The following is a 25109-nucleotide window of genomic DNA, read 5'->3' on the forward strand; positions in this document are numbered from 1 at the left end:
TAAAAATACAAAAAAAAAAAAAAAAAAAGCCGGGCGCGGTGTCGGGCGCCTGTAGTCCCAGCTACTCGGGAGGCTGAGGCAGGAGAATGGCGTGAGCCCAGGAGGCGGAGGTTGCAGTGAGCGGAGATCACACCACTGCACTCCAACCTGGGTGACAGAGCGAGATTCCGTCTCAAAAAAAAAAAAAAAAAAAACACAACAACAACAAAAAAACCTCACAACCCTGGTCTCCCAGAGCTTCCATATTAATACATCTAGACAGTGTGAAATGCAAATCCACTTAATATTTGATGCAAAAATAATTTATTTGACCTGTTATTTTAACTCTTTGACATAAAATCTCTAAATCAAAATAATCAGCAACAGTTTTAAGTGTATAAATATGTATTTCTTTCAGTGCTTGAACATTTTTAGACAGGAGGATTCTTGATCTTCTTTGTAAGCAAATAGCATCAAAGAGTAACATTTCTGTACCTTTGTGGTATGTACCTTGTGGCTAATTTGTCCATGAAGGGATAGGCATTGTGTTTCGTTGCTTAAGTCGCTTAAGGCCTTTAAAGCATTTCCAAACTCACCTATTTTTGCTCTAAGGGGTATAAGGTGTTAAAAAATGAATGGAAGTTAACTCATTCTCACCTTGTCTGCTAACTTCCTTTTGTTCTTTTTCTGTAAGAACTCATAAAGCTGTCTGCATCAGCTGCTCCCAGGGGGCCTTCTAAGGCCTCGGTCCAACAACAGTGCTACAGGTGAGGAAAGGAAAGAAGACACTATGTCATCATGTCATTCTTTTAGACTTGGTAAGAAGTATAATCAAGCAGATCAGATGCTCTCAGAATCACAGCGTGTTGTACTGCTAGTAATTAAAACTGAAGTCCACATTGAATAAGAAATAATTTGTTATTGATTGCTGGCATTTGTGAGAAAGGGTTTAATTAGACCAGGATATGGAGGGGACTTATCGACAGTTCTGTTGTACATTGTTGACATGGTTATTTTCTGTATCTCATTTTGCCTGGGAATTTGTCATTCTCTTCTATTTTCTTATCAGTAGCACTGCTTTTACACTTATTAGCCATAGCTGTTTGTCTTGCTTATTTAAACTTGTACATGGCACATGCTCAAAGGTTTTTCCAGGCAAAATTTCTTTAAAGCAGGATTTGAGATTTTCCATCCCCTTCCGTCTGCTGGATTATTCCGGTGAGTGTTAATCTCCCGTCTTTGTCTTAGCCTCTCTGTGGTCTTCGGTTGCTTCCTTGTTCTCTGTAGATCTCCTGAGTTGGCCATTAGCTGTCAACAGTCAGCACTTGCTGCCTCTCAAGTCTCTTCCCCTCCTGGCTCTGCCCTGGTTTTGCTCTCTGACGGGGATCTAAATTGGGATTCTTTCCAGTGTGGAATCCTGGGTGTCCACCATGTCACTCTGACTTCCAGATGATAATGAGTGTGACCATGCGCTGAATGAATGTCTCTCTGCTGGGATTAAAAGTTAGAGGAAGGCAAAGACAGATATTGCGTGTTCTCACGTATACGTGGGAGCAAAAAAAGTTGATCTCTTGGAGGTAGAGAGTAGAGTGATGGTTACCAGAGACTGGGAAAGGGGGCGATGAAGAGGGGTAGAGAATGAGTACAAACATTCAGTTAGATAGAGGGAATACATTCTAATAGGGTGACTATCGTTAACAGTAATTTACTGTATATTTCCAAATAGCTAGAAGGTTAGAAATGTTCCCAACACATAGAAAGGATACATGTTTGAAATGATGGATATCCTAATTATTCTGATCATTATACATTGCATACATGTTTCAAAATATCATATTAACCCCATAAATATGTACAAATATCACACATCAATAAAAAATAAAGGGGAAGACATAGGTGTAGGCATAGATTTTTAAGCTGAGAACCTTTTGACAGGGAAGACCAGGGATGGTTTTAGGGTGTGGGGAATCTGTGTAAGTTGGCCGTTAGCTGTCAACAGGCAGCAATCACTGTCTCTCAGGTCCCTCCCGCTCCCGGCCGTGTCCTGGTTCTACTTGCCGGCAGGGATCTAAGTTCGAATTCCTTTCCAACATGGAATCCTGAGTGTCCACTATGTCAAAATTGTGTCAAAATTCGTCTGTATGCATTTTTCTTGGTAGAAGGGTCCCCAAAAGTCACCACATTCTCAGAGACTTCTGATCCCTAAAACTTTAGATCAACAGTCAATAAAAAGGTCCCAGTTGTGTCTTCTTAGTCCCCATGGCAGTACTTTTGAACATTTAAAGGTGGAGAATTGCTACTGAGAACTTTGTTCTGTGGATGAAACTTCGAATGAGGATTGTTGGTGAGAGTTGGATTGTTGTTGCATGAGGAAGTGCACCTTGGAATCTAATGGGGTCTTCACGGAGGGGGAGTCAGTCGTGGCACTGTTTGTGTATTCCATTCATCATTCATCCCTCCATCCAAGCACCCACGTGGAGCTCAGAAAGATGACTAACACATACCCCCTGCTGCTCCTGTTTTTCTAATGTGTGCTGGGACCATTTACATTTAGTTCTTTGGAGAACACAACTCCTTAGGATTTTTGTTGTTGTTGTTGTTTTCCTGTACATTGTCTTCCTATTTCCCTTCTGGTACCCATTCCACCCTCTCTCCCCTTCCTCACTGCCGTTTCGTAGGGGTTCTCAGATTCCTGTGAATAAAGCAAACCGATGTGCAGATATGTGTGCTTACACATGTGGACGTATTTGAGGAGGTAAGAGGGACCTGCACAAGGCTTTAGTGAGTAAGCAGAGAAGTTATTTATATATAGTGAGACCCAGTAAACGGCGATGTCGCAGGTGAGGCAGTTGATCTGGTCAGAATATGCCTCCAGAGACATCACTGGGGAGGCCTGCATGCATGTTGAAAAGAGTGTATCTTACATCTAGGCTTGGGTTTCCCCCTGCAGCTCACTTATGAATAACAACGTATGGAAGAGATTTGAACATTTTCATGTTCAAATGAAACATGAAAAGGGAAAAAAATTTAAGGTTACGGTTAAGTTTGGATTGTTTGCTTATTGGTTTGGTTATTGGCAATTGCTACAAAGTCCAGGGTGTTCTTTATCAGCAGCATGCTTATCAAGTTACTGACGTTCAAGCTGAGTTTCCTTCCCTCCCTCCTTCCTTCTTCTCCACTGACATTTTTTTTTTTAAATAGGTAGGGAGGCATTTAATCTTGTAGCAGCATGAGAGTAGCTTAAATGTCCCTCCTCTAGCAGTATGTTTATAGCAGCGTAGGTAAGGAAAGCCCAGCTTGCACAGCTGAGCTCTAAAGTGCATACATCCCTCAAGTTCTCATACACACACTGGCCAGTGAGACCCCCAAACTGCGAACAGAGAATTCTAATTGAAGTAAAAGCATGAAGTTTTTCTTTCTTGACCATGTAGCAACTGTGGAATCATTTGAAAATTTCTGAAAACATGAAACAGGTGTTTATAAGGAGTTTTCTGACTTAACAAAATTGGTGAAATACCAACTTTACTAAAAACTACTAATTCATAATTTTTTGATTAATAATTTCTAGTCTGGAAAAGAGGAACTTTTTGAAAATCACTGATATTTTTGATACACTGTTGTTTTCAAATTGAGTTCTCATAGTGTGGTCGGCTCTGTTCTATGAAATCAATATTGAACAAGCTGTTCTGAACCTAAGAAAGGTTTGTAAAAAATAAACATGAAGGAAGACTTCATTCAAGAGGCCACTTAAAAATTATTATTATTATCATTGTTATTTTAAGAACTAGGTCTCTGTTGGCCAGGCTGGAGCACAGTGGCACAATCATAGCTCACTGAAGCCTCGAACTCCTGGGCTCAAACAGTCCTCCCTCAGCCTCTCTAGCAGCTAGAACTGTATATGTGCACCACCACGCCCAGCCAAGTTTTTTTTTTAACTTTTTTTTTTTACTTTTGAAGAGGTGAGATTATAGGCACTAGCCACTGTGCCCAGCCAAAAGGTCACTTTTTTTTTTTTTTTTCTTGTTGGGGAGGAATCAATAACAGGAACACCAGTCATGATTTGGTGTTTTTTCCAGGGCAGACAAATAAAGATGATATTATGATGTTTGTTATCACAGAATATGTTTGCTTTTGATAGGGGTTGGGTGCTGAAGGGTAAGTGGTTAGAATCATTCTTTTTCTAAGGGTACAGTCATTAATACTCCTTGATTCAAATCACTGTTTAAGTTATAAATACGTGGATTTATTTTCTAACCTCAAAATTATAGCATCTTACCACATATTTGCATGCCTCTCTTGAGTTAACTACTGGTGATGATTCTTAGCTCATCTGTGGCCAAGTATAGATAAGAGAATTAGAAAGTTGTTTCCAGCGTGTGAACTTTTATGATTTTCTTCCTTGGTTACTGTACTCAGTTCTTTTTTGTTTTGTTTCTATACAAGATGAGTAGCTGGTGGCTCAGATGACCCCCATGCTGCATGTACAGTCCCATCCAGAGAGTGTTGGGGGCTGTGTAAACCTCGAGGCTCAGAGTGGCTGCCATTTTCCTAAAAGAGAAGTATGGCTGCTGTTGGCTTCAATGTTCAGCTTTACAAAAATTCACATAATTAATGAAGATCAAGGCATCTGCAAACATTAATGGGATCACAAGGGACAAATCAATTCCTTGAGAGGGGAAAAAGTTAAAATGCTAGATTGCTTACTACTCCAAACAAGGCATTCTCAAGAAGTATGTGCAGTTTTAGCACAAGGATTAACATGGAGCATTACTCGAGCCATGGGGTGCCTTGGGGGACATGGATCAGCAACCATTTCCTTTTGCTCACAGCGCCCAGATTTTGTTCTGGGGACCACTCTTATCTGCACTGCATAGCAGCCACACATTTTGAGTGAAATTAACCCCAACTAGCATTAGAGCGTCCTCCCCTCCCCAAAAGATGGACTGTACCCCACACTGTAATCAGCAGGGAGGCATTTCCTGGCCACAGTTCAGGTTGGTCCCTTAGAACGCTGCTCAGAACTGTGGTTTGGTGGCTCTGGGAAGCAGTGCTCTCTCTGAGTGTGAATAAGGATCCACATAGCTCCAGTAGGTGTCTGACGACATCTTGTGATCCGGGGGGAAGCCAGCCTAAGGACAAAGCCATTGTGGGGTGAGAGACAGGATTGGTACAATCACTGACAACCGCAATAGTAGCCCAGAATAAACTGTGCCTGAAACCTACCCTATTTTTGTATTTTTTCCAGTTTTAAGGAAATAAATCCCCTTTATTGTATACTCAGTTTGAATCAATTATTTTTATCTCTTTGGGATTGGTTTTTGGTTAATCTCAGCAATTCAGAAATAGCTGAAGAACTATGCTGTGGGTTTAGACATCATGCTGTGACAAAAAGAAGAGGATCTTAGAAGCGGGGGACATTCACTGAAGCTTTATGAGCCTTTCCTGAATCCCTTCAAATCAGATCAAGTTCTCTCTCTCCTGTGCTTAGAAATGCTGCCTGTTAAGTCACGTTGGCTACAGCACCCATCTCGGATCCCTTGTGATTCAGTTGTAAAGTAGATTCTTCTGGTCTGAATTAGAGGCCAAAATACAAGACAGATAAAAAATGGAGAACATATTGCAAATTTCCCCACAAAAGACTGAAGGATGTATTTACCATTGATTGCACAGGGACTGCAGTGTCTATGCTTTTAGGCATGGAAAATGCAGGGTTTGACTATAGAGTTTAGATTTTAAAGTTGAGAATTGTTTCTTTAAGAAGAAATATAGAATATTATTCAGTCCTAAAAAGGAAGGACATTCTGACACATGCAACAGCGTGAATGAACCTTGAGGACATGATGCCAAGTGAAATCAGCCAGTCACAAAAGGACAAATACTCTGTGATTTCATTTAGATGAGGTTCCCTGGAGTAGTCGCATTCAGAGACAGAAAACAGAATGATGACTGCGGTGGTGGGGGGTGGGGGGTGGTTTGGGGAAGGGAGTGGAGTGATGGTTTCACTTTTGCAAGATGGAAGAAGTTCTGGAGGTGGCTGGCAGTGATGTTGTACAACAGTGTGAACTTACTTAACATTGCTGCACTCTGTACTTAAAAATGGTTAAAACGGTAAATTTTGTTATGGATATTTTCCCACAATTAAATTTAAAAGGAAGATGAGTAGTACTCGGCTCATTATTGGATATTACATCAGGGAACTGGAGGTAGGGTCTCACTTACTAGTTACGTAGCTCAGGAACCTGGAACCAGACTCCTTCTCCAGCTGGGCAGTCCCAGGTTTGAGTCCTGGCTCCACTGGAGGTTGTCTGACTTGGAGGTTAATTATAACCTGCCTTAGTCCCAGAGTCCTTAGAGGGAAAATAGGTTATAATACCTGAGTCCATGTGCATCAAGCCCTTGCTGGTTCCAGGCCCCTGGAGCACTCAAAAATGGATGACCCCCAGCTGGGTCAGGCCAAGTCCTCCCTGCTGTAGCAAGCGGGACCATTGCCTCACTCCCCTCCACCTCCACATGGAAGGTGCCTTTTGTGTCCTGCCCCATCTCTGTTTTAACAGTCACAAGACTGTAGGCAGATCTAAACTTGTTTGCACATTATTATCACCTGGGGAGCTTTGACAATTCCAAAGCCAGGCTGCCACCCCCACCTCTAGACCAACTGAATCACCGTTTCCAGGGGTGGGACTGGGCATCCGTGTTTTCGAGGCTTCTGGGTGAGTACCTTGTGCAAACAAGTTCAGGGACCATTGCCTTAGACATTGTTCTTCCCCTCATGTCTCAACCTGGGCCTCCTACCACTGCCACCACCACAGCTATGCCACCTGGGATGTGTCCCAAGCCCCCACTTGTGGGGGAAGCAGCTGGGGAGGGGTCTTTGGCCACCTCTGCAGCTATAAGGATCAGAGCGACACCTGGCTTCTGTGCCTGTGGCCCCTGCTGGTGCTGGGTCCCTGGTCCGCACTGAAGGATCCAGGCAGAGGACAGTGGGTCTCCCAGGTCAGAATCCCCTGGGTTGCTTGTTAAAGCTCACAGGGCTGGGCCCCACCCCAGGGTTTCCGATTCAGCAGGTCTCGGGCTGGTTGGATGATGAGAATTTGCATTTCTGTCAAGTTCCCATGTGATCCTGTTTGGGGTCTGGGACCACACTTTGAGAACCACTGGTCTATTAAACAAATCTTTGCAAATTAGGGAGGTGTGTTGTGGGAGGAAGAGACTGATAGTTGAAAGAATATTTGCCTAAATACAGTGCCTAGTATTTGCCAAGTACGCAGCCTTCTTTCTGGCTTTAATCATACAGACTTTCTCAATCACATGTAATTGCACATCCTTTAAGCAGCTTTTGACTGACTTTGGTTTTCTCTTTTGTGGTGATTTTCCTTAAACTCCCGAAGGGAGGGTGGAAGGGGCAAGAGAAATTTTTATTTATTTATTTTAATTTAATTATTTTTTATTATTTATTTATTTATTTCTTTTGAGATGGAGTCTCACTCTGTCGCCCAGGCTGGAGTGCAGTGGTGTGATCTCAGGTCACTGCAAACTCCGCCTCCCGGGTTCCAGCAATTCTCCTGCCTCGGCCTTCTGAGTAACAGGGTCTATGGGCATGTGCCACCATGCCGGGCTGATTTTTTGTATTGGTAGTAGAGATGGGGTTTTGCCATGTTGGCCAGACCGGTCTTGAACTCCTGACCTCAGATGATCCACGCGCCTTGGCCTCCCAAAGTGCTGGGATTACAGGTGTGAGCCACTGCGCCCAGCCAGATTTTATTTCTTTAAAAAAGAAACTTACTAGTTATCAGGACACTTGTGTTCTTGGTACTTGATTTTGTCAGCATTATTTTTAAGAGCCTCTTCCCTCCTTCCCCCTACCTCCCTGTTGAGCCCAGGCTCTGAAATAACATAGGTGCACGTGAAGTTCCCCTACCTGCCATTACCAGACATCAGTGCTGGGCAGCGCTCACCTCCACCGCCTCTCACCTGAGGCCTCAGCGGTGTGCAAGGATGTGGCCTGTCTTGAGTGTGTTTTCAAAGCAGCTGTTTGGTCTGTGCCTTGGATGTTTTTCCACAGATAAGCCCTAAAGAGAACCACATCTTAAAACGACCGTGACCTTGAATGGTCTTTCCGGAGGGGCGGCTGGATTTGTGCTCTCATCGTCTCAGGTATGTGTCAAGCCACTGTTGTTTCAGAGCTGGACACAGGTGCTTAGGAAAATTCCTCACTGAAGGGTTTTCAGGATTTACAAGTTCTTGCTGTTTTTGTGACCTTGTGTGGTTTCTGGTTTCACAGAAGGCTTTGTTTCTTGGTTCTTGTTGCTGCTTTCAGCCTTGGCCTGTAATCACTGGGCGCCAGGGAGGGCTGCGGTCTGTTTCCCGGGGTGTGCTCAGGGGTGTGCTCAGATACCGTGTCAGTTCACATGTGTTGCTGCAGCGGCAGGGGGCCAGGCAGGAGGGGCGGGTGTCCTGAAGCACGCTCAATTTGCTGATCAGGGCCTTCACTTGGATTTTGCACTTGCCGCAGTGGAGGCATTCCTCGTAGCTACTCAGTGTGGTTTGTTTTAAGTGGGCCATCCGTTAATTCATGTGACCTGGAACTTGGTTAATGTACTTGCCAAGGTTAAAGTTTAGACGCTGTTTGTTAAACCTTTCAAAGAGGGAAGAAGGTTGCCTTGAATTCAGTTCCAGGGTTTGGGAGTCTGAGAGGGAGGTGGTGAGGGGCCCGGGGAGGCCCTGAGAAACAAAATGCTGGTTAAGGACACAGTCTGCTCACCGACCTCGGAAGTCTCTAGACTTCTAAAGAAGTCCAAGCAAGGAATGATGACCAAAGAGGAACCTCAGGGGTGCAGGCGGCTCTGGGATCTCAGCACATCTCAGTGATGGAATGAGCTGCCGAGGAATGACCCCTCTGGGGGCTGTCCAAAGTCAGAGCAGACACAAACGTAGCTCTCCAGGCCCCATACCATGGTGGGCAAGAGGGCAGCAAGTGCATCCTCACAGTTGATGGGGAGAGCAGCATTTCAGCCTACAGAAAAGAGAACCACACAGATGTAAGATGAGGTCTGCACTCACTTGCCTGGTCATGCAGAGACGGAGCTGGGAGCAGCTGCATGACTTTTCAGAGAAGTGGCACACGTTTACTGTAAGGGTCCCAAGTGTAGACCACTGCAGATGGTAAGGTCTAGATGGAGGGACCAATAGTAGGGAAGTAGGGGAGAAGAAAGTAAAACCTTACAGTATAAAGACCCGTAGATGCTTTTTTGTTTTTGATGTGTGTACGGGGGTTAGGTATTTATTGAGCACCTACTGCATGACAGAGTGTTCAGCAATGACAATGCAGAGCTTAATAAGAACAGGTTCTAGACTAATCTTTTAGGGGGTGAGGATAGAACAGAAATAGGTAATTATGTCCTGAGAACATGAGAGAGTGTTGGTGGACAGATCGGCGATGTATCCCCAAGGGCAACTGAAGCCTTCACAGAAGATGCAAAGCCTGTACGTGGTCCTTGGAGTCATGCCACATGGTGACTGGTTATCTCAGTCGTAGGAAAACTGAGAAGCTGTGAGGCATGTTCTATCTGTCTTTGTGGGCATCATCTTCATTATTTGAACAATTCAGAGTGCTTGATGCCTTTTGCTTCGTTCTCACAATCCTTGACACTAAGCTGTGGGCTTGGGTTATAGTCACTCATTCTGTTATTCATGTCATTTTGCCTATCCCTCCACTTCACAGATGAGAAGACTGAGACCCAGAGAGGGTCATGGTTTTCATTAGCCAAATGGTGCAGAAACCCAGTGGTCACAGTGGCCCTCTAGCTCTTTCTCACCCACAGGGCCCTCGACAAGAGTACGGTCTTTCTCCAGGGGAGCAGGGTTGAGGAGTGGGGGCAGCCCTGGCCTGGGTGGCCATATCCTGATTTACCCTCCCTTGGCCCATAGCTCTGTATCTTGGGTGAGGTGAGAAAGTAAGGCTGCTCCTTGACTGTGGTCCCTTTTGTGTCTGTCCTGCACTGGGCCACCTTCCCAGGGGCCTTGCGTCAGCCTGGTAGTGGTGCTAGTGGCCTTGAAGTGAGAGTGGGTGGATCACACATGGCAGATCTCCGGCAGTGACCTTTTCTGTGGATTTCCGGTGACTGATGATAGCCTCTTTGGAAGTCAGCATATGCATAGCCCTCTGTCTTTTGAAAACAATGGAAAAACCCACCACCAGCCCCAAAACCAGCTGTCTTACTTCTTATGAATAGATATCCATGAAAAGCAGAAGAGTAGTTTCTTGTAAGTACTCTGGGAGTGCATACTACACTTTAAATAAGATTAAAAATTATGTTTTATTCTTACTAGCATCACTGTCAGGTAATTGAGCGTGAGAGCATTCAGTGCTGTGTGCTTGGTACGAAGTAGTAACATCAATTCAGTGTTCAGTACATCCACTTTGTTCTAGAACAGTGTATTCAAGGTCGGTGTATTTTGGCTGTGCCACAGAGTTCTGGAAATTCCCAAGAGAATAAGTTTTCACCTGTTATATAATCCAGCACAAGTGACTGTGTAGCAGCAACCTCATGTTTCATGATGACTTTAAAATGCAATTGATTCTAAAATTTAGCTTTTAAAAATTTCGACTTCAGATTTTCTCTGAAGGTTTAAGGTAGGCTTCTCCTTTATTAATTTTTTCAAGAAATATTTAAGAACACTGCTCTGTGCTGTGTACTATTCTAAGCACTTTACAGATACTAATTCATTTAATCCTCAGCCTGGTTAGGTAAGTACTGCTATTCCCACTGTACAGATGAGGAAACAGCCTCAGAGGAGTTAAAACAAGTTGCTCAGGTTACACCGTCAGCGGTTTGGACTACTTCAGTTTCAGATAATCACTGTGAAATTTTACTGTTTTGAGCTACGTGTTTCAAAATCTTTTCTGATGCGGAACTATCATTACATCATATAATCCGCTTCTCTGGAGTCAAAGGTTGACAACACATTAGCACTTGACTCGAGCCTCTCCCTGGAGGACATTCCATCTGCGGGGAGCCGAGTCCGAGGCTGGAGCAACTCTGGAACCACAGCCCTCCAGTAGAGGGCACCCGAGAGCAGGCTATCTGTGGAGACATCCTGTTGGCACAGGGGTGAAGATGACAGAGGCGAACCCAAGCAAAGAGAGTTAATTAGCAGAGTTTGCCCTCCAGGCTCGGAGGGCAAGTCAGCCTGGGGATCTGGAGTTAGTTCCCTTTTCAGCTGTGACCATTGAAGACATTCATCAGGTTCTCTGGCTCCGGGATGTCAGCTGTGGTAGTGACTTGCATGGGAGGTTATCCGACATACCTCACACACTTTAACTCCACCTCTTCAGAGTTTGTGGCCAAGAATGGAGCCAGGTGGCTATTTTTTTTTTTTAATTTATGTAATAACAAACATTCACATTTATTGAAAACTTAAAGTATAATAAAAAAATAAATAAAAGAAAAAAGAAAACTTATTCCTGTGTCAGGCACTTTTCTAAGTGCTTTGCAGTGTATTGTCTCATTTAATAGTTGTTTAAATTAAGAGAGTAGGCCGGGTGTGGTGGCTCACATCTGTAATCCCAGCACTTTGGGAGGCTGAGGCGGGTGGATCACCTGAGGTTGAGAGTTCAAGACCAGCCTGACCAACATGGAGAAACCTCATCTCTACTAAAAATACAAAATTAGCCACAGTGGTGGCGCATGCCTGTAATCCCAGCTACTCAGGAGGCTGAGGCAGGAGAATCGCTTGAACCCGGGAGGTGGAGGTTGCGGAGAGCCAAGATTGCATCATTGCACTCCAGCCTGGGCAAAAAGAATGAAACTCTGTCTCAAAAAAAAAAAAAAGAGTAAATAAAATTGTAAGGTGAATATGTAATCTACTTGATGGAATTTTTTAAACTACCTTGAAAAGTTTTATAGTTTCCTATTTACAGATGAAATTAACATACTAATTATAAATCATGCCTCACTATTCACTTTAGGCAGTCTATCTCTTTAAGGATCTCCTTACGGTTTAGATAGATAAGTGAATTGCTTAATGTTTTTGGAAGTAATAAAACTGCATTTCTTTTTAATTAAACAATCCAGATAACAAGAAGTAATTCTAATAGGAAACTTGCAGGATGTATTTACAGAAAATCTACACAATCTTACTGAACAATGTAGAAAAGAAGATTTACCAGCCTGGGCAACATGGCAAGCTTTGTCTCTTAAAAAAACAAAACAAAACAAAAATTAGCCGGGAGTCGTGGCATACAATTGTCATGTCCAATTCTCAGGAGGCTGAGGTGGAAGGACTACTTGAGCCTAGGAGGTCAAGACTACAGTGAGCCACATTTGTGCCACTGTACTCCAGCCTGGATGACAGAGCGAGACCCTGTTTCAAAATAAAGAAAAAGAGATTTAAATGAAGCGAAATGCCATTTTCTCTAGGTGAGAAACTGGAATATTATCAATGTCACTTCTTCCCAAATTGATTTATAATTTAAAAACAATTTCAGTACTTCTGCAGCTTGTTTGGAGCTTGATAAAATGATTGTAGAGTTTGTCTTGAAGCTTTAATAGTGAGGCAGGTTTAAAATTGGGGGCAAAAAAGAAATGGGTTAGGGTGTAGAAGGGACTTGCCTGATCACTTTTGCTAGAAATAAATGTCCCTCCAAATTAAATTACTAATGTGGCACATCAGATCGTATTTAAATCCATTAGAAGATTTTACTGTTCCATTAGAGCTACCCATAGCTGGTGAAGACTCTGCTTATAGTGGAACCTAGTTTCTCAGTTTTCCATTTATATTTATTTACCTGAGCTTTTTGTAAAGTAGTAAGTACTTGACTGAATTTCTGCTATTTATCAAATGCTTTTTGAATAGAAATAATGAGTTAATAACATTTAGCCTTTTTTAGTAAATAGTATAAACAAGATAGGGCAAATATGTAAACTACTTAGAACTTTATCTACCTTGCATATTTTGTACCTCTTATTTGCATATGCATGTCACATGCTCCTTATGTACCATGTGCTATTACTGTGCCGGGGTACTGGGGCTATATTCAGTCTATTTCCTGTCTTTGTAGACTTGATGGATAATTTGGACAGCATTGTGATATTCCAGGTTTAAGAGTCTTAAGGTTCAAGACTACATTAAATGTTAGTGTAGTCCAACATTTCTCGAACTCTGAAATCCTCTGAGCATCTTTTCATGCACTGGCCTAAAATGTTTTCATAGCCCAGCAAAAGGCTGATTACTTATTTCCCTCCTATTGATTTTTTTTGAGATGGAGTCTTGCTGTGTTGCCCTGTCTGCTTGTGAACTCCTGACTCTGGTGATCCTCCTGCCTTGGTCTCCTGTTTATGTTTTAAATAGCATTTCTCAAACCTATTTGAGCAAATAACTTTCCTGTTAATATGTAGTATTCCTTGAAAGAATTGAATTTGTGAGTCCCTAATCTAGACACTTTTAAAGAAGAAACAAAACTCAGTAACACATTTGGATAAAAACCTGAATATGTCCATTTTGGGATGAAAGGAAGCAGCTTTGTTTACCATGTTGAATTAAGTGGAAAACATCTTATTTTAATCATGATTGATAGAAATCTAAATTTGTAAATTCTGATTTTTTTTTTTACAATGAAAATACATTTTAAATGTCACCATCCCCTTCCCCATGAAGTCTTCATTACAACTAATTTTGAAAATACTCTCTCATTTATTTATATTATATATGCATATGTTCTACTGTATAATTTTAAATACTTAAATGGGGTTATCTTTTTGCATTGTTCTGTATCTTTTTTCAATTTAATAATTTACCTTGCTTATAATTATTGTCAGTGCTTGCGGACCTGCTCTTTATGCATTTTTAACCATTGCATAAAGCTGGAATGATGGACATGATTTCTTTAATCACTCCAAATTAGTCATTTAGTTGTTTCCAGTTTTTTAGTATTACAAATAACTCTGCAATAAACATGTCTTGGGTATGCATTCTTTTAGTTTAAAATAGTCTTGTTCCTTCAGAAAGTTGCTCAATAATAGACTTAGAAATTCTTTTGTGCTAATTACTGTAATTGCTCATTTTAAGATCTCCTTTTATTGTTTTCATAGTGTATAATCCTAAACTGTTACAACTGAAATAGTCCTTGAGCTAAGAAAGCAATGTGGCTTAAAGATAGGATTTCTAAATAGAGACTTAAAAATTAACCTTTTTGGAGCTGTGACTTCCTGATGAAGTGGCAGCACACAGGCTGAATATGTTCTACATCTGGATGGCCCAACATCATGATGCTGTGATTTGCGAGAAGCTGTCTGCCTGCCTAGGCTGCTGGAGGATGGCAAGTTAATTTATTTGTTGTTGGGAGACCTCCCCCCGCCCCCATTAAAAAATTTATTTTGAAATACTTGTAGATTCACATGCAGTTTCAAGAAATAATAAAGAGTAATTCCATGTACCATTTTCCTCCAATAGTAACATTTTGTGAAACTAGTACAGTATCACAGCTAGGATATTGACGTTAATATAGTAAGGATATATGTCATCACCACAAAGGTACACCTACTTCCCTTCTATCTCTCCTCTCTCCTTCATGCCTGGTTACAAACTAACCTGTTCTCTCTATATAAAATTTTATCATTTAAGAATGTTCTATAAATAGACTCATAGTATGTAACCTTTTGGAACTGAAGTTTTTCCATCAGCATAATTCCTTATAGATTCATTCAGGTTGCTGTGTTTATCAATAGTTTGTTTCTTTTTATTGCTGAATGGTATTCTGTGGTGTAAATGTACTACATTCCATGAGCATGGCATGTCCCTCCATTTATTTAGTTTTTCTTTGATTTACTTCATTAGCATTTTGTAGTTTTTGTAGTCCTGTGTATGTTTTGGTAGAGTTATACCCTAAGTATTTAATTTCTTTGCTCATTGCCAGTATATAGAGATACAACTTATTGAACTCACTTTTTAGTTTATGCTAGTTTATTACTAATTATTAATATATGCTCAAGATATGTAAACTCCTTTTATTTTTATTAGGTGTCACTTGCTAAATTTTGTGGAGAATACTGATGCTATTGCTAGAAAGTGCTGCTGTCACAAAGTGGGTTTATATATAGTACCATGCTATCCTTCTTCCTAGGCTAGATTAGAAGTTATTTATGTGCTATATGCACATAGAGTTTTTGATTGGTCTATTGCAAATACTATGGCATCTGAACTTTTTTTTTTTTTTTTTTTTTGAGATGGAGTCTCCCTCTGTTGCCCAGGCTAGAGTGCAATGGTGCAGTCTCAGCTCACTGCAGCCTCTGCCTCCCGGGTTCAAGCGATTCTCCTGCCTCAGCCTCCCAAGTAGCTGGGATTGCAGGCACCCGCAACCACACCCGGGTAATTTTTGTATTTTTAGTGGAGACAGAGTTTCACCGTGTTGACCAAGCTGGTTTCAAAGTGCTGGAATTACAGGCGTGAGCCACCGTGCCCGGCCCCTGAATCCTATTTTTAAGTATAAAAAGTCTTTTTTCAGCTCTGGATTATGGTGCTGCAAGCTGATATTCTTCTCATGGCAGTAAACAGAGAAGTCCTAGGGGTAATCTTACCCCTCTGGGGAGTCCAGGATATCTGAGCATCTCCCTTTTCTTTTTACTGCTAGGAAGAATTTCTGCTAGTAGAATTTTTATTTTGGCCAACTCTGACCCCTTAGGTTGATATCAGAATGAGGTGTACCAACCTAGGTGGTCAGAGTTGGCCAAAATACACATTTTCCTGCTGAGCAATTTAGTCTAGGTTAAGTCATACTTGACCGTATGCCCTAGTTTAGCGTCCAGTTTGTGAACATTCTTTACCTGAGTTATTGTAATTCTAATCTCTTATGTAAAACTGCAGGTAGTCAGCCCTTTGTCTCCTTCAGTTCTACATCTGCGGATTCCTCCAACTACAGATTAAGAATATTTGGGGGGAAAAACAGTAAAAAAAAATTATAATACAACAATAAAGATAACAAATTTAAAAACTAGTATAACAACTTTTTATACAGCATTTGTATTGGGTATTGTAAGCTAGAGATGGCTGAAAGTCTCTGAGACGCTGTGCATACGTTATATGCAAGCGCTGCCATTTTATTGCAGAGACTTGAGCATCCAAGGATTTTGTATCCGTGGGAGTCCTGGAACCAATCCCCCTTGGATACTGAGGGATGACTGTATTTACAACATGTCTAGATTTTCGACAACTTGAATTAAACCAGAAAGAATATGAACACACAGAAGTTCATGTGTATATATATATATGTGTATGTGTTTAGAAGGGAGCAAGCTGTTAAACATGGGAAATAGTTGCTAGTAGTTTGTAATTTTATGATTACAATTTTAAAATTCAATTTTGCAACTGGAATTTGACTTGATTGGTTAGTGCCTTACAGTAATTAACCTCCAAATCATCAGAATGTCATCTTGTTATTTAGGTAATTGAATCTACTTTTCTTGTATACAGAATGCTTTTTGGAAACAATACACTGTATATCTAGTTTGTACCAAGAACTAATTGTACACAGTCAGATACTTGCAGTTCTTCTGGACTTGAGTTTCTTTATCGTTCTATCAGATGTCACAATTCCCTCTTCCCTTTGTAGCATATGAAAGTAGTTGTGTGTGCACTGTATTTGGGAATATCAAGTAATAGAATCTCTAGAAAACACTAATGATTTCAGTCCCAGGTAATCCAGAGTTAAAAATAATGTTCATAAGGAAGGGTAGCAAAATTTAGATTTTAATACTTATAGGAGGTGTGTTAATTGGCCCCAGGGCCACAGGCTTTAGCATCCAGAGGACTTTAGCCCCAAAGGTTTTGTGGAACTTTTCCAGAGTCCTCACCAGTACATTGGGAATAAATGGAATGCCTTTGGAAGTACTTTGAAGATTGAATTCGATAGTGTTGGTAAAGCAGTCTAGCCTGCTGTGATTGTGCTATTGATGCAAATATTCTCTAGCCTGTATTATTTTTCCTTGGAGCTCAGGAAGTGATCCCCACCCACCTCAAGCAGTAAAGGAAAGAGAGGCAGGAGGGTCTGACCATGTGAGGTGCCCCAATAAAGCATCTGTATTGTAAATCAGGAATGTAGGTATTGGGTTTCCTTAAAACAAAGCACACCTACATGACCACTAGCTGGAGCACAGTGTGGGCTCGGTCTGCTGAAAGAGTCAGTTGGTTGCGGCTGTCTAATCCAATTATGGATGGTCCCAGCGCTCAGCCTTTCAGCTGCTGCCCCTCCCCTGCAGACTCTGCCTCTCTCACCCTCCCTTTTAGGGCTTGGTCTGTGGCTACTCCAGAAATCACGTGCACTCCTAGGCTTCAGCGAGTACAGCCTTGTTAATCTCAGACGTGGAAAGCAAGTTGCCTAGGTCTACAGATGAGTATTCAGTTTCCCCACCAGTTGACCTCAGTGCAGGTTTTGTTGGTTCCAGTCATTTGGGGTCAGCACCTGTTTGAAGCCAGGACACTTAGAACAAGGTGGAGGAAAACCTGAGGGTACATACAGTGTGGTTTCCTTGGCTCATCTAATAGAGAGTCAGAATGATTAGCCACATTGCAAATTGTCTTTACTCAGTGGTTTAATTGTTAACCAGGTAGTTAATTTTTTTTTTTTATTAAACAAAGAAGAAAACACCTCTAGATCTTTCTGGGACAGATGGCCCCATTGAAAGAAGGCCACGTGCTGCAGCGAATGGCCAGGCCTCGGGTGTGGCAAGTGCCTTCCAGCTCAGTGGTTGCTTTGTGCTCCTTTGCCTATTTGAAGACATGTGGATGAATCAAAATCTATAAGCCTATTTCAGTCAAGTATTCTAAGGAACCTGGAAACACAGGGGATTTCTCTGTTGCCTCTAATACAGTGAAAAACCACTGTCTTTTGTTGTTGTTGTTGTTGCATTGGGGGAAGAAAGTCCAGGTTTGCATGTACATTTTCACTCATAGGATTTTTTTTTAGAATAGTTTGGGGAGGACATTGTGCTCTGGCCAACAACTGGGCCAGTGTCTGGTCACAAGATGATCAGGCAGGTGCCTGCATGACTGTAGGACAGAGAACTGGGCAGCTAGAGAGCCTGTGTGGAACGTGAAGCCTTTCCCCACTTTGTTGCCGTCCTAACTTTTTTCTCAAGTCATGGAGAATTGATCCTTAGACATTCCTTACCTCTCTCACCCACTTGAGGATTGCTCAGAGCCTGGGTTTCGGATTGAAATAGCACTATTTCTGGTTGGTGACGACATTCTGTGAGCCAGCAATGTAGTTTAAATATCCACAAGAGCGCCCTGGTTCCATCAGCACCCCTTCGTAATTGGTCATGAGACTTGGACCTCCTTCGGGGCTGGGACTCGGGCAAGGGAGTTGAGTAGAGCTTCTCTTTCTGGGCTCCTGGGAAGGATTCATGGCATAAAAGTGGGACTTCAGCATTCTCCGGGCACACCTGTCTCTGTTTTTGTCCTCTCCTGAATCTTTCTGGCCTGCAGAGCAGAATAAAGTCACTCTGTGCCAACCTGACTTTTGTTCATGACTGTATTAGGGGCATGGATAGAAAGTGCCCCCATAGCACTCTCAGATAAAACACCTTCAAACAAACCCAGAAACCCATGCTCACAAAACCACCCACCTTAAATTATGAAACTTTCAGGCTGACTAAATCCTGAAGGCGTTGGAGCGTGAGCAAAGGGAAAATGGTGACACAGAGTTTGCCCTTCCTAATCCAAATGAAAAGCTCTGTAACCCTCCCCCCACCTTTGCTATCAAGAAATGTTGGACCTTTGGGAAGCAGATGTAGAGTATTGATCCTTAAAACAGAGACCTCTCACCCTAGGTAGATTTCTAACTGAAGTGGGTTCCACATTGGAAGTACTTTGCAGAAACTTCTATTACCGCAATTACTTTTGCACCAACAAATAGTATCCTCAACTCAGAAGGAAAGAATTGGAACACTCAGCTGGAGGTGTCTGGTAGGGACATGTGTCTGCTTTTTGAATCAGTCGTATATGTTTTTGTTCCTGTGCCTGGAGGCCCTTTGTGGTGTGAGAACATTGAATTTGGAGAGGGAAAGGGAGACAAAAGAGAAATGGGGGTGATGCTTAAGGGAAAGTAGGGTTTTTAGTTTGTTCACCACGCTTGATGGCAGATTTGCCTCTGGATCCTCAGGCCACGTTCCTATGGTGGGTAGGGATCTCTCTCTCTCTCTCTCTCTCTCTCTCTCTCTCTCTCTCTCTCTCTCTCTCTCTCTCTCTCTGTGTGTGTGTGTGTGTGTGTGTGTAAATAGTGATTTCTCTAAGTTAATAAAGAATGTGGGGTGACCTCCTACACATGCCCGTATGCTATTGTGTAGGAACAAATGCATGGTAGGAATGGGTAGACTCTAATCTGAAAGCATCAAGTTGTATGCATCTTCTGCAATTAGGAATCTGCTCACCAGCACGAGTGCTGTGGTTTCTGTAGTTCTGGGATTCAGAGGAGCATTTTAAAGATGTAGGATGTTAGAGGAGGAGGTGCAGGGATCATCCCTTGGGTAAAGAGTGGAGACAGTCTCTGAGTCATAATCTGGGACCAGTGGAAGGTCAAAGGGAAGAACTGTCCTGTTGTCTGCTAAGTCACAGGCTTCCTTCCTGTTCTCTGAGCCCTGTCACTTACCCAAGGTGCAGCAACAATTAGTGTCTGTTTACACATAACAGACATCTCTTTCATAAAATAATTTTTAAGGCATTTGTTTGGTAGAAGCTTCCCTGTTTGGGGGAGTCTTTTCCCTGAATGCATGTAAATAACTTCACAGTTTGCGCAAGTTTGCAAACGGTCTATACTGCTCAGCCTTGATTGGGCTACCCAAGGATGCGCCCGCCCTGCTGAGGTCTGACAGCTCTGGGAGGCCAGTGAGGCCTGTCCTAATCCCTGTTCTGGCCGGTGATTCAGCTCCAGGTGGAGGCTGTGCAGAAACAGCCCTGGTCATCTTTGTGTGAAATACATTTGTCGTCTTCATTTTATTTTTTCTTCTGCTGGTATCTTCATGGTTTTCAGCAAAACTGTGTACATTACATTTTTTATTTACCATTTCTCTGTAGTTATTTCTAGCATTTTTTTTTCAGCTGATGAAAGCAAATGAAGAATTTTTATGCTCCATAGTCAGTCAAACATTGATTTCTCTGACTTTTAACTTAGAAAGTCATTTTGCAGTGGCTTGCGTGTGTGTGTGTATTTAGACTGTGCTTCTACAAAAAAGCACACGTAGGCTTATGGCTCAGTTTACTTGTTCCAGCTCACTTTCCTGTTCATTTACCTTCTTGTAAAATGGAAAGACAAACATACCTTAAACTTAACTCAGATCGTGATTGCCAACTTTGTTCTCTGTGTGTAAGTAGTTATATTATTCCTAGGTTATGGTATCTTGATTTATCTTTGAAAGAAGAAAACCCTCACTGAGTTGACAGGGACACATTGTTCTAGGCTTCTACAATTGTGCTGATGACGCTTTTTCCCATTGGAATGACAGGGATGATAAGGTCGGCCGGCTAGCCTTTTTTTAAAATGTAGAAAACCACAACTTTAATTTATAGCATCATCATTTTCCTTATGTATGTAGTATGTTTGTAAAATAATCCAATGTCAGATTCTTGCTTCTGTGATCAAGGTCTTGTTTTTGCCCTTTCTTTGCTCACCACCTCCCTGCCCCTGACTCCGAGTCCTCTCCTTAGAGGAGGTGGTCAGCTTATATTGCAACATTGAAAATGTTATACCTTACAAAGAAGGTGATACGCCATTTCTTAATTATAATGATGTGCAACAGTGACTTCTGAAGTAGACCTTTAACATTGGGCCACGCAGCTTTTTCTTTGGAGGAGGGGCATTTCAAATTGGATGATGCTCTTATAGTTTAATAAAGAAACAAGCAAACAAAATAGGCTATGCAGGGCATGTGTTCTTAAACTCTGTGACGGTGGAGGTGAACCCAGGGCCCTTTCATGGCCTTGGGAGGGTCCTCAGCTTTGGGGACGAGTTATCTGGGTGGAAAAGCACCACAGGAGGAAGAAGTCAGAGAGGCGGGGTTGCTGGAGCTCAGAGAATAAAAGCAAGTCTCCGCCCTGAAAACGGCCCTGATTTGCTTCAGATGTACTCTGTCTGCCAACATTTAGTGTCTGTGACTTAGCCAAAGGAAATGTACAGTAACTGTTCAGTTTCTATGTAGTTTGTGCTCTAGGATTTTGCCTCCAGAGGGTTTCTGTGAAGGAAGCTCGGTTCAAGTGGCTCTGTTCCACTTGGGTTTGGAAAGAGGCCGGGACAGGTGATTTCGAAGGAAGGATGAGGACAGTGGAGGAGATGGGCTTGGTCATTGCAGTGTGTGAGGTGGCCCAGCTTACCTGGCATTTTGGGGTACTATATGTGCCATATGAGGTGGGAAAGGGGGTGGCCTGGGCAACTTGTGTCCTTGCCTAGAAAGATCATCACTCTTTTTATTTAAAAGAAACATGTGAAAGAGCCATCAGGGATAGTTTTGTCCTCCCTCTTCTTACAAGTGATCATTCCCTTGATAGGGCAGTGCCAGACCCTGCTTGTGAGCACAGAAAACGCCATAAGCTCCTCATGAAAGCATGTCTGGGGAAGCTTATCTCAAATGCAGTTTGCACTTGCAGAGGTCCTATGGTATAGCCGGGGAGCAGGGGAGATGGAGTCTGGGAGTGGTGAAGGCTGGGTCACTAGCTGGCTTTGTAGCCTCTGGGCGTGTTGTTTTTATCCTCAGAGGGGCCACTGCACCTGCTCCATGGTCACTTCCCACAGCAGACCCTTCTGTCTCTGTGCCTTGAGGGGCTATGTGGAAAGCAGAGAAAGACTCAACCAGAGTCTTCCCTTAAGGAAATCGGAAGGAAAACAAAATTAACGGCATTAGAACTGAGTATGTATTAAAACTTCTGTCTTACAAAATTTAGTTTTCTTTCTTATTTTTCTTTCCATGTTGACTCAGTAGGTAAATGGACTAAACACACATTCATTTAGGGCAGGAAGAACTTCATCCTTTGATTACCTTTAGTTCATTTACCTTATAATGCCTAAAACAAAAGCAGAAAGTGACGTTGGTTAATCAAAAAGATCACTTTCTTTTTTGTGTTCTTTTGTGCTATTGTGAGATGCCTCTTCTCCAGCAAGCTGTAGTTGTTCACAAAGTAAAGCTGTTCCTAAGCCTTCATTAGATTGAAGCTTGTCCCAGACTTTCTTTAAAGAAGTTTGCATAGCTTAGTTCATGCTCAGATGATTCAGTGATGATGATGGGTTGTTGGTTAGAAATTACTTAAAAATGCCTAATACATTATTGACTGATAAATGTTAAGACATATTCTTTAAGGGTCTAAATCCTATTCTTGTGGAGCTGCAAAGATCTTGGGGGTGTGGTTGCCCTTGTCTGTTGCATCATCTTTCAAATGCAACAGCTGTAATGATATTCTGTATCTTGAAAAACTTAAAAAAGCAACAACTAACTTATTTGGATCTTTTCCTCTAATATTTAGTTTTTACTTCACTTGTAACTTATTACATGTATTAAGGAGTTTATTTTTATATGACATTTTACTCATAAAAGGATGAAACCAAGATTGGTGATCTGTTCACATAGATTAAAATCCTGTTTGTGACCACTTAGGTGTGTAATGTGTGACTTGTGGACTGTGTCAGAGGAAGATTTTCCAACCAAAAGTACCCATTGGTATCACAGATGAAAAGTCCTTATACCATCTGAAAAAAAGTAGAAGGTGGGGAGAAGCTTGAAAACCTAAGAAGGCCATTAGGAAAGGCTGTATATTTTCTGATTCCGTTTAAAATTTTAAGTTGGTGAAAATACTGTGTGATCGAAGGATGAACATATTTTAGTAAATAGAGTTATAGTACTACAATGAGATAAATTTCACAGGTAAATGTGACGTAGCTAATGCATAATCATTCTTCTTTGTGTTGCATGGCAATTCTGTACAAATAGAAGGTAGCATGTTTAACGTTCCTGTTATTTCACATAAATACAGACTGAGAGTTTCAGTGGTCTGGTTTGAAAGGGAAGAAATAGAAGAAGGAAGGAGAGAAGTTGGCAGAGGAGCAATCTGCTCTAATATCCTCCAGTACACAATCTAGCTATAGGTCCTCATCTGGCAGGGTTTGAGGATCAGAATGGTGGCTCAGGTTTAGACAATTCTCCCTGTTTGTGGGGCCCAGCAGCTAGTTAAGAGAAAAATCTTTTTTCCTTCCCTATTACCCTAAAAAGTCCCCAAATTCATTGTATGTAGAATACTTGAGTCAGAATAACTTTCCTAACACTTAGGTTTCAGGTTTGTTAGGTATGCCTGACAGCTCTCTTATCAACTCCCATTTATTTGCTAATCTAAATGAAAGTTTGATGGTAGAGTATTGTAAATGTAGGGGAGGTGAAGTGTTCACCTTCAGATGGTAGCTATTTATCTCAGCAAGAAGAGCAGATGACTAACACCCAAATACATAACCATTATTATATGACTTAGCATTTATAAGGCATTTCTATGCATCCTGAGAGACTAGAGCACTCTCAAATGAGGTTTCAGAGTAAGATTCATCTTTGCAAATGAAGACAAATTAGCAAAATCTTCCTATTTTTAAAGTGTGCCTTTTGATTTGATACCTATTTATTTGTTTGGAAAGAAGCTTTTAAAATCAAAACCATGAATCTGTGGTTATCTTCAAAGGATAAATTATGGTGGGTAGTTGTTACCCAGGTTACCATTTTAAGATGATTATGGCTGGCCCAAATTAGGGGATCTTTTCATATATGTATTATATATTTTAACTTCAGTCTTTTAAAAATGAATATTCCTAGGTGGCATGGGAGGGTGGGAAGGTCAAAAGCCCAAAGTTCTCTTACTTATTGGCTGCTTCCTTGAACTTAGCGTTTTTCTTTTGGAAAAGTGAGCTTTTGTTTTTGGATATTTTGTACTGATATTCTGTGCCTACACAGATTTTGTTTTGGTTCAATAAGAGTTGATATTTTGCCAGGGGTTGCCTCCCATGAGATTCCAAATACAGATGTAAGTTTAACAGGCTTCTGAACTCGATGTTTCTATGCGCTGAAACTCTGTAAACGCGTGTAGCTTTGTCTACCATTGTATATTGCTGTATTGATTTGTTGGGTTGTTTTTTTTCTTCCTCCTGAAAAGCTCTGGTCTGTCCTCTGCTGATACAAAGACTGGTCCATTCCCCAGGGTCACTGCAAGAGAACCTCCAGGGCCTGGCCGCTGTTAGATATTACTAATCTGTGAAGTTGCTCCAAATTCTCTTGCCCCGATCATAAAGTTCCATTGAGTTCAATTTTACGTGAAGGTTCTTTGTCAAAAGGAAGAAATGTTTATTCAGCAGATCCAGTTGTTGTCAGCATTGACAGATGTGAAAATTAGCAAATAGCGAGAAGTCTCCCCTTTAGAAAAGGAAAACAAGTACTTAAAAAAAATCTTGTATTGTTAATAAACAAGTCCATTTTAAAAGCATCTTTGAACGTGTGTAATGAAAATGGAGGCCTTAGGTTGTATCAGGGTTTATGAGGAGCCAGCTTATATGTGATCAGATGTTCCTGTTACTGTTATCACTGTAGTATAGGGCTTAGTTCTGCCCTTTAAGTCACAGACTCAAGTTACTCCTGATTTTACCAGCAGTCAGAATACATTTTTCTTTAAAAGGAAAAGAGACGATATCCCAGTGCTTCTCTATACTAAAACAGGAAGAGAAGCTTCCTTGTTGAAGTGACAGTTTAGATGTTGTTATTTTGACAGAAATATTAGTAAATATGTCACATTATCCCTTGCTAAATATTTATAGCATAGAACGTATACTCTGATGCATAATATTTTATGAAAGAAATATCTTTTGCCTCAAATCCCTTTCACTGTTTTGACATGAATCTATAATTTATACCCAGAGGTCTGCAGGAAAAAGACTTTATTAAGACCCTTTTATTTCAGCCAAGATAAAACTCCATCCTAAGAGGGAACACCCTGGAATCTCTGAGACCCTTAAAGGTGGGGTATTCTGAAATACCTGTGTTCGTTCCTTTGCTAGAATTTAGATAGCTTCACTTTTGCAAAAAGGCACAAAATGAGGGCAATTTTTGATGGAAATTTTTAGT

At 41.5% G+C, this 25109-nt stretch overlaps 1 protein-coding gene across 5 annotated transcripts in view; it reads left to right on the forward strand.

The window, feature by feature from the left end:
• Positions 1-25109, forward strand: part of IGF1R (insulin like growth factor 1 receptor) — a 314682-nt gene that overhangs the window by 119195 nt on the left and 170378 nt on the right. For 2 of the 5 annotated variants that reach the window (XM_055098446.2, XM_055098452.2), the window contains exon 1: positions 1-25109. This exon is cut by the window's left edge and continues 15885 nt beyond it; it is cut by the window's right edge and continues 26710 nt beyond it. The exons of the other annotated variants lie outside the window; for them this stretch is intronic. The gene's annotated coding sequence lies outside the window, so the exon portion shown is untranslated. 5 annotated transcript variants of the gene reach the window in all.

Source organism: Pan paniscus, chromosome 16 (assembly GCF_029289425.2).
Source record: "Pan paniscus chromosome 16, NHGRI_mPanPan1-v2.0_pri, whole genome shotgun sequence".
Taxonomy (NCBI): domain Eukaryota; kingdom Metazoa; phylum Chordata; class Mammalia; order Primates; family Hominidae; genus Pan; species Pan paniscus.